General features: G+C 37.6%; 1 long non-coding RNA gene across 1 annotated transcript; it reads left to right on the top strand.

The window, feature by feature from the left end:
- The first annotated feature begins 3,116 nt into the window (after nt 1–3,116).
- On the top strand, nt 3,117–7,652 carry LOC139136672 (uncharacterized). The gene is made up of 2 exons (XR_011553223.1): nt 3,117–3,633; nt 5,361–7,652. It is a non-coding gene; the product is annotated as an uncharacterized lncRNA (long non-coding RNA).
- Nucleotides 7,653–10,943: the final 3,291 nt, after the last annotated feature.

Here is a 10,943-nt window from a genome sequence, read left to right on the forward strand (position 1 = left end):
AGTATACAGCTTGCACTCACACAAATTTCAGCCACATATCTCAAGCATTGAAATAAAACATAGGGAAAACTGATTTTGAACGTTATACAAATAACCTGTCACATGATAGTTATGTAAACAATTGTGACACTATGGTAACCAAAAATGTTCCCTATATCTAGGCTTTCCGAAACTATATAATTCATTTAGCTTGAATGGTCAGTTTCTTGTCTCGGAACCTTAACTAGTGGTTCGAGATTGCATTATTAATTTTGTCAGTGGGGTCATTTTCTGTTTTGGTATTTTTGTATTCTTTCTTGGACCTGGTGATTTACTTGCCTTGAATGAAAACAATTGCTGGAATTGATTTGATATGTCATATTACTTCTAGCACGGATATGTTTGACACTAACATTTTATACACTACCAAGGACATTCCTTCAGTTGGATCATTGCTGCTGCAGACTCTATTCCACACATTGTTATGGAAGTCACCCAATCAACAAATATGTTCAATGACAAACACGACTCTCTGAATAGTTATATTGTCATATTAAAATAGATGTAAGGTCCGTCAAAGGACATTTTGACTCACGGCTGCTGTTTTTACGTCTATAAAATTAAATACCCTTCATTTCCTTATCGTGTCAAAATTTAAAAGCTAAAATGTATATTCATTCATTTATGATATTTTATTCAGTACTCCAGGCCACTGGCCTTCATTTACAGTGTGTCTCCATAGTTTACAGAAAAAACATGTAGTCACTTGAGATGACATCTTAAATAAAGCAAATACATTTTTGTTATCAAAAACATTAACTATTTTCATTTAGAAGATTCTGGCGTCTTTTGAAAGAATAAAAGACATACATTCCTAGGTTTTCTAAAGTGTTTGGACTTTCTGACTGTAATAGTGAGAGGAATTTCCATTTACTTGCAGGTAAGTAATAAAATGACAAATAAATCTAGGTTTAAAATGTCTATTGGTAATATAAGCAGCCATGGTGACAATTCTTGTCTTACGCGCGGCGTCGTAGTGTAAAATAGTGACAAATCAGCCTCAAAAGTTATATATATATACGATTTTCAATGTTAGTAAACAAGGTTGTGACTCACTGACGGAAAGGACTTAGCAACAGTGACAGGTAAGAACACCTTGTATACGTCAGTACAGTTAACACTTTGAAATGCGGTTTGTCATAATAACACACCTTCTTTTGCTTCATATTTTAGCACAGCAGAAAAGTTCAGCCGTAATTCTCACAATTTGCATTAATGTAACAATGTTTCGTCTATCAGTCTGATCAGCTTTGGTATTAGCTTTGACAAGATTTGTTTCGGGCGGTTTGACAGCGCTTTGGTAGTACTTTTGTAGTCTGCAACGGCCTTGTTGACAAGCTGGACGTTAATTACTTAGTTTTTCATTGCCTTGTCTGGAAAGACCCGTAAGTAAAACTTTCCTAAAGGAACAGAAATACCTGCATCTCGAAGGTAATTTAGAGAGAAGGCAACCAAATATTAGATGTCGAGCCAAAAGTATGCTTAAACTTAACAGTCGAATTGTCATATTCGCATCAGTAAATTCCTCTTGACAGACTTTAATTCCATTTCATGACCGTGTGAAAACTTCACTAGGGAGTAAATCAAAGATAATCGTATATATACTACATTTAAAAAACTTTTCTCAAAACTTTGCTTTCGTTGTATCGATCTTCTGTTATTTGCAGCTTAGGTAATTTTTATGTCTTTTCCAGGGGCATTTGCTTTATTCGGAGGCAGGAAGTGTGAAGTACGCAAAATGTGAATGACGCAGTATTGTTTCATCAGCCCTATGAATAATGAGGGTCAATCAATGGTATCTATAAGTCCATTGTCTGCACTTCTCTTCTTTCTTTTCATCTAAATATTCATAGTTTATATAACACCCTGTGTCATGAAAATGAAAGTTTCAAACAGATGTCTCAATTGAAGACTCTTGACATTTCTGAAGGTTCGTTTTATGTCAAGCTTTTCTGTTTTCTGGTGAAGTACCTGGTTTGACCATGCTTCGATGTCTAATTTTGCCGGGTAACTCATTGGAGAATGCGATGAAAGTTCCCCACTGCAGGCACAGTCCCTCTATCTACAGAGGGACTGAGCTTTAGGTATGAGTGCGTGGTATGATATGCGACGACATATGTGACACACTCTAGTGTTATGTGTCGGCTACAACTCATACAAATCCCGAGAAAGTGCCGTTGGCGCGGCATATCGACATGTACGTGCCAGTTATGTTACGCGGTTAAATAACGGTTTATGACTGAAAATGTCAGTAACAACCGCGTATATCTGGCCTTTTAGTTCACCTCAGACTCGCATTTTCCTGCAGATTTAACCTTTGTGTGAAATAACTACCTTCGTAGCAAAGCGCACTACTAAAATTGGTGCGTCGAAAGTATTTTTTATGTAACTCATTTATCTTAGTGTGCAGAAATCTGGGGCAACAGGCTTATAACCTAACTTTAGCTCATTTTCATATTTCAGCTCATTCTCATTATTCTGAAATCGTGTTTCACAAGTTTAATATCTTGAACACTTTTGAATTTATCAAATAATGTTACCCATTTATAATACCCATGTAATTTTTGTATATGACAGAAAATTCTATGTTTTATCATAATATACGAGACGCTTTGAACGCCAGCCTCTAATAGGTATTTATGATTTACCGAAAATTCTAAAGTTTAATCATAATATACAAGATTACTTTGACCCCACCCTCATACTTATCTGTGGTTTACTACTATGGTTTAAATCGGAAATTTTATTTTCCCTTAGAGTTGGCAAAAGATGGCAGCCATCTCGAATATAAAATATTTATTTTGGGTAATTTGTTTCAATATTCCAAAGTTTGTGGTACGAGCGCGATTTTTAAACTTGATTTCGAAGGAAAGTTAGTGAAAGTTTTTGTGTGTGTGTGAAGGGATCGCAAAATTCTAAAGTTTAGAGTTATGAATAAAAAAACAGAGAACCTGTTCTTTGAAAATTCAGAAAGAATTCGCTTCTTATGTAACGTTACATAAGAAGCGAATTCTGGAGAACAAAGAAATTTTACCACAACCTATACACGTGCCGTACTTTAAAGCGGAAATGTAAGGAAGACGGTGACATTGACGAGGATATCGATGAATTGATATTCAAATATGACCTCTTTTATATTTAAAATTGCAGAGCAGATTATGAAGCGCATAGTCGCGGCAGTAAGAAAACAATAACTCTCATTTTCATGACAACATGTGTTATATCACCGATGGATATTTAGGAGAATGGAAAGAAGATAAGCATTGACAACAAACTCATTATTCATAGGGCTGATGAAACAATACAGAAAATTCAGTTCGGATTCAATGCTCATTGCATGTAAAGGGAACGACATAGACCATTTCACACACTGTGTCCGATTTAGAAGAAGAAGGCATACGACTTTGCGTGTGTGAATGTATTAGTCAATCTGAGACGGCCCTGAAGACCCTGATTAATAATTGTTGTCAATTGCGAAAAGATCGATTACATCAACACAGTAATCGCTGAAGCCATGTATTTCAATCATCTTCTCTGCTATCACCGTTCCGCAAAATTGTATGTCTCATGTGCTACCTCGATGCTACAACAAAGGTAAGTACAGTATACAGCTCGATGTCCCGGGAGAGGTACTCAGTCCTGGTAGTGGCATACAGGGGTGAGCCGCCCAAGTCGAAAACATCTACCAAAGGGGACGTATATTCCAAAATTGTTACCGATTGTTAGGGATTTGCTTGACAAGTTTTGGGAATTTATTCTGTCGCATACGAAGGTTTTCTTAAAGCTTTGACTTTTGCGTTGTTTTCCACCGATGCTAATGGTGTTTTTCGGATTAAAAATCTACGAATGTTTAGGGATTTTTTCGTGAAAAAACGTGATCCACCCGGGTGCCACCTCCACCTCCATTTTTCTATAGGGTTACAACCACGCTCGATGTGCTTGTCGAGGATAGCACGGTGTTCTGTCAAGTTGAACCCATAATTCTCAACCCCAGTTCTAGCATTATAGTGGATGCTCCACACAGTAAACACTTTATCATTGTCATTGTTTTGCGTCAAACGCCGCTATTATAAACACAGATTTTTACCAGGTTGATCATCAGAGTCAAAACCAATGTTCTAACAGAGCCAAGTTGTTGCAATTTTACTGAACGCCGCCCAACACGTTGTAAAGATTAATCGTTAAGGTATAACGCGACACAGTGACAAATTGAGGCCTTTCAACGTATTACAATACTTTTGCAATTTGCCACTCACCGGAGCTCATTTTGAAGCTCTTTGAGTTATAAAATATTTTCCTCTAAGTTTTTGATGGGTATGGCATTGCCATAGTCATTTACGTTCACATCAGGCTGTGTGTATTTGCATAACTATTGTTTATGATAAGCGCACAGTCTGACGTAAACGTGAGTGCCAAACCCATCAGAAGATGGCACCTGCCATATCACGTGATGAAAGCGCCAAGCTTGGCGCTTTTTCCCATGATTGGAAATACATTAAGTTGATAAAGTCCTAAACTGCAACTTCCCCACTATTATTGTCCATTTTTATAAAAAAAATCTTGTTATGAACGACGAAAATGGCTTTTACGCAATAAGCAACCCAAAGCAAGTACATATAGCCTTGGTGAACTTCCCCTAAAGCTTTGTAAACATGGCTTCGCCACATATACTCAGTTGCACTTTGACATGCATATTCCCATCTGCTCCTTGTGTCAGGATCAACTCACCCATCCAATATTCTTTGAGCTGTTCATCGTCTTATACATCATGAAAAACACCAAAAGTATTCAGTCTTTTAGAACCATTGAGGTTCTGACACCTCAAACATTCCATTTTATTTGTGATTGTGTAAGCTTGGAAATTCTCTTATATGGTTGTATGAGAGTAGCGTACAAGTATGCGATACTGTAGTATCAAGTGAACATTTAGGGGTTACAGATTGTCATGTAGTTCGATTTGACATTTCACAATTATATATAATTACAGTTAGAATTCGTACAATTCAAATCAGATCACAATCCCAGAAACGCAAAATATGACCGTGTACATATTAAAGGTATACAGTCACCTGTGATCTAAATATGCCCATATATGGTCAAAGGGGCGTTCCTTGGTATTAAAAATGATCATGTGAGGGCGCCGTTTTTAAAGGGCGGCCACCCGCTTAAAATCTGTGATTGGTTAGATTTTCTCTTTCCATGGTAACTATGGCAAAATTGGAACAGGTGACAGTATACCTTTAACCCGTATAGACATTTCATTGACATGACTCTTGATATTCTATTTCATTGCTGCAATATACTTATATTCTCTTCGACAGGTCGATTATAACCTCGATGCGCAACTTATTAAAAATAAAAGAATTCAGCTGTCGGGTAGGAGGTCAAAAAGTGCCACTTATTGGAGGAAGGTGGAGTATTATGCAGTCTGTGCTTTCAAAGTCATTCAGACGGCCGGAAGTAAGAAATTTCTGTATGTCCACCAGTAGTGATCTATCGAAATATATTCGAAAATTGAATTACGCGGAATTAACGTATGACAGGGCAACGGAGCTTGGTTACTTAAATTCAATGGCGGGCTTACCCATAAAATCGACAGTAGAAATTACAGAGGACATGCTACGAGAAGCTATGAATCGCCTTACGGAGGAGCATGTAGCATTGAGATCAAAAATCGACATTGCATACGACAAAGATGGCAAAGAAACTGGCCGTCACTTCGTAGAAATGGAAAATGGTGGTTTCGTCGATGTGAAGACGTCAAGTGCAACGAGCGACGAAATCAACGTTGCCATGTGCGAAGAAGGGAAATTCCCGTTAAAGAGCAATAAAAATGCTCTTTGGCGCTGTATTCTACTGAAGGGGCAGTGGATACGAGATGTAAATAATGGTTCAAAGGTTTAAAAACCGGGATCATTACGATGATGAACCATGCTTTTGTTGATGGTTTGGGATTCATACGATATAATCAACTCCTTCTACAAAAACTCGATGAAGTTGTTGGAAACAAGCCAGTGCCCAAAAACCATTCCTTTTGAAAGTGCACCATTTCCAAGGCCTATCCAATCTTTGCTGTCCCGAGAAGACGCTGATTTTGTTTTCCAGGGTAAAGAAAAGTGAATGATGAGGTATCACCTCCTTTTGACATTGAAAACGCATCAGTTGAAACTAGATACATGAACATAGAGATACCAAGAGAGTTAATGCAGAGACTAAAGAACACGTCACACAAACATGGCGGAAGCTTAAATTCTGCTTTGATCGCCGTGTATTGTTTAGCTTACATCAAAGTGATGAATTACGCAAAAGTTACCGATCGTCAGTCCCTTGCTGTTGGCCTTGCCGCTTCTCTCAAAAGGTATTTCACTGAAAGAGACATTCCAGATTTAGGTATGTACGCATGTGATTTTTGGTTTAACATTGATATTGCGACAAATCAGTTGGAAGGTAAAGGTGTATGGAATCTTGCAAACAAGATTGCGAAAGATATTAGGAAACAATTAAATGACAAGACGCCAGGCTTATCAAGCATAAAAAAGGCGTCTTTTAACGTGTTCATCAAAACAATATTGAACAAGATAAAAGACATCAACAACTTTAAACGAAACCCGCTTGATCTTTACATCTCGAGTATGGCATATGAATCTTGGAAATTTCCTGAATTTCGCAACTTCACACTTGAATCCCTCTTTGTAGGGAATACTGGAACTACTTGGAATTTCGGCTTTTAACATTTTTGTTAAGCGATAAACTCATTATTATCATACAGTATGATACTGAGGTGATGTCTTCCAACACGGCCAAGTTATACAAAAATGAAATTGAGAAGATGTTAAGAGAATTATAAATGGTTAGCGAGAGATCAGAATTATAAATAATTTGCTTGTAATTTTCCTGACGATGGTGACTGAATATAAATTATGATACAAGCGTGACAACCTCATGGCGAGACACTGCAAGCGCGCCGCACTCAAAGGTGTCTGCACTCGGGCTTGTGGTGTATGGTGATTCTACGGCTATTACCCCCCTCTCTTGCGGGGACAGTAGTGCAAGTGCGAGTACAAATACCCCGAGTTACGGCGCGCTTCGATTCTCACCATGGGGTTTTGTTATCGTGACCGACAACCGAAAGCACACACTTGCGCTCATTAACGTAATCGGCATAATTGTTTTTTGCTACCCGGTTACCTGTGCTCAGTAGTGTAATTGCACTGCAACACAAATATCAGTAGTATGCGAACTCCGGTTGAAGTAAACTGTGGTACTGTAACGCCCTCCCTTGTAAAGATTTTTTGCCCCTCGCATGGAAAGGGTGGTTCAAGATCGGATGAGAAGGAGATAAGAAATAGGGCCATGCTTTTAATTAATTATAGGTAAAGATTTCAACGAGAACAATCGAGAACGGTATAATCTTGTTTAATCTGAAGAAACAATCAAAGACCGACGGAAATTTCCATGTGATGACCATTGTATAATGATGATAATTTTGTAGTTATGTAAGTTTAGAAAAGTGTATAGCTTTGTAGAGAATGTACGCTAACGATGAGAATTTGAGACATGGAGAGTCACGTTGCCACCTTGTAAATAAAGATATAATGTTGTGGTACAATCAACACCTCGTGTGTCAGCTTCAGTTACTGAAAGCATTGCCATAAACTGGTACCTCAACTCGTATTCCCCTAATTACGAGCGCGACAGTACGTATGTAATAATTTATAGAAATTCGATTGTTGCTGATCATGGTATCTGAATCCTTGTGTTGTAATTGTATAAATCACCTGGATATCAATTTATCTTCTCTTCAAAGTGTTTCTGACAAAATAAGTGAAAGTTGTAATTGCATCGTGTGATTTTTATAACACTGAAATATCCCATTGTTTTGTCCTGTTTATATCATAGTCAGTAATATTCTTCCATAAAAAGGGTAAATATGATTTCTGCTTACTCTCTAAAATAGCAAATAGGCTCTGTTCAGAAAATTAAAGTTTTCGATTTTTACAAAAAAATGTCTCAACAATTGGTAGTTAAAAAAGTATTGTAAAAGTCCCGAGAGTCCGAAAACCTCTTCCCGAGGCGTGTATTCCACCTTTTGCCTCTCCAGGGGGCGCCTTCTATGACCGCGTCTCTGGAAAGCCAAAGGTCATAGACGGCGCCCTCTGGAGAGGCAATTCCCTCGGGAACAGATATTTGGACTCTCACACCTTTTCCATTCTTTTCTAAGCTATCACTTTTGGGAGCTCTTTGAGAAAGAAAAACTTTCAACGTCTTAGTTTTTGAAAATCAATATGTTATTATTCTCCATAGAGTTAACACAGGGGTGGAATATTAAATTTTGAATATCGGTAAATCTCGAGTAATTTATTTCTCTAGTATCAAAATTTGCACGTTGACCCCCGATTTTTATTCTTGATTTTGAAAGTGAATGGTTGAAAGATTCCTTGAGGAAAATTTGAGCGATATTTTAAGTCTTTTAATTTCTAGGCGCGTACTACCTTAATTAATCAATGTTAGTGAGTTACAATATAAAGTAGATACGGTGGGTCGGAATAAAGGAATACAAATGTAACAGGGGAGAAGGGGAGTCGAGAAAAGTGAAATACCAAGAATAAACTAGAGAACGACTTAGATGCAGCAATTCAAAGTTTGGAGTGTCGGGTGGATAAGGTTGATCGAAAAGAGATACATGCCAACAATGACTTAGCACAAGCTTCATAAAACTTTTATGTTACATAGTTTTTGAAAGAGAGAAGTTATCAGATTATATCTTAGACGCGTCATGCTGAACTATTGGGAAAGAAATTGAAGTAAGGAGAAGAAATTGTTTAAGGGAAAGAGGAGAACCCTTCTATTTTGTAACAGCTCAGGTATGGTCTTGCAGCGCCCCGGGTACAGATATTCGGACTTTCTAAATTTTACATTTTTCTTTAGGCCTATAGCACTTGTAAAGGGCTCAGTTTGTAACTTGTGGAATAAATAGACTTTTCACTTCTTTAGTTTGCGAAAATTTGAAATTTTTATTTCCCGTCCTAGAGATAACACAGAGAAAACGGTCATTTTGAATTGCATACATCGGTAGATATCGAGTGATTTGTATCTATGCCCCCCCCCGATTTTATTCGTGGTTTTGAAAGAGAAAAGTTGAAAAATTGCTGAGCAAAGTTTGAGCAAAAGTTGACGTCTTTCATTTTCGAGGCGCGAACTATCTCAAGGTTATTACAGTTCATTCATCGCTCCCGAATAGCGCTGATCGCAAATGACGTCACTGCTCTCTCTCATTAATATGCATAAATAAACATTTGTCCGCTTTTTCCGCATAAACGACGAAAATAAAACCTGCGAGTGTTAGAATGGCTAGTTAGCGCACACTTATTTGTATGAATTGATGACTGAGACTACACTATGCAACTACTTCCGCGCATACAACAACAAAATTTGTCCGAATTTCAGCATATTTGTCCGAAAGTCGCGCGCGTGCAGCTATATTTAGTAACAAACCCGAAATCGCGATCAACGCTATTGAGTTGTCGGGAACTACATCATGTTGTGGACAGATCCTATCAGTTTTTCTACCATCGTGCATATCAAAGCCGTTTTGCAATAAGTCATTAGGCCAGATAAAGTAGAAACGATGCAGATAAAATTGGGGAATTATGTGAACAATTAAGAAGTTTTAACTGTTCCGTCTGCTCAGGTTTATGTAAATAAAATTCGGATGTGAACAACAAGACTTGGTTCAGAAAGACTGTCTCTGGGGTTTGTTCTAACGACATACAATCCATACCATTTCCCTAAATGTTATGTCTAACTACGGTGTCTATGCCAGCGAGAAAGCGTTTCGCGAAATTTGTTCGCATTTCTCCCTGTCAGAGTTGAAGTTTATCTGCCCAGTCCCGGAGGTCAAGTGTGTCCTCTAGGATCATCTTGCTCGACCATTTTTCCGAACTTTCTGCCACCGTCGAAAAGTTTTGAGAATTGATCTTCCTCCATTGTAAGTTTTCTGAATCACTGATAATGACTAGAAAGAAATTTAAATTTACGTACTCTCCATCGATTATCACAGAATTTGATTTCCTCAATAACTTACAATGTACTGACTTATACAGAAATCCAAGAATATGGGATCATTTATATGGATGAAATTTGAATAGCTGAAAAAATCAACTTGTTGAGAGAAAATAAATGTCACGGTGATTGACCGAAAGAGGTAATGCTGCCTTTTTTATTGCCAATGTTTTTGTCGTTGCGTTAAACTTATCAGGCATACAGCTGTATTGTGACTTTACGTGTCCTTCTTCTTCAGTCTAGTTTTTTGATTTTACAAAAGTAATGAAATGAAATGATATTAAGATTCATGTTGCATGCATGCTATTCTAATTTCTGCTGCAACGCCTGAAAGAAGTATCAGTTATCTTGTTATCATTTATCTGCAACATTCATAATAATACGTCATTTCTGTGATTGTTGGTAGACATTCATCTCAGTTTCCTTCATGACTAATTTTTAAGCTACCTGAGTGAAGGTTCTCATTACCACTGTCGACTTTTCTCTGTTATTTTTGTGAAGTTAAGTTACGCCTTTGTAACTTGAAGAGTGTGCCCTTTTTGTTGGTTTTAATTTATTCTTTATCTCATTTGTTTGTTTCGTTTTAGCCACCAGGAAAAAACAATCCCGTCATACCGTTGCATAGTCGCATCTTCCACAACTAGATATTACATCCTATACAGCCTTGCTCCAAGTCTAAGGACATATGAATATCAAAAACAGAATAAAATTGAAGCAATGAGCTTCAACAGACTATCAGGCTTGGTGATAGCTAGCTGTGGTGTTTTCAGACGGGATTCCTGCCTTTTACGGGCTGGTTTTGACTTTTACGATTTTTAACCCCGCCACCACATCGCAAAAGT

Source organism: Ptychodera flava, chromosome 7, assembly GCF_041260155.1.
Source record: "Ptychodera flava strain L36383 chromosome 7, AS_Pfla_20210202, whole genome shotgun sequence".
Classification (NCBI taxonomy): domain Eukaryota; kingdom Metazoa; phylum Hemichordata; class Enteropneusta; family Ptychoderidae; genus Ptychodera; species Ptychodera flava.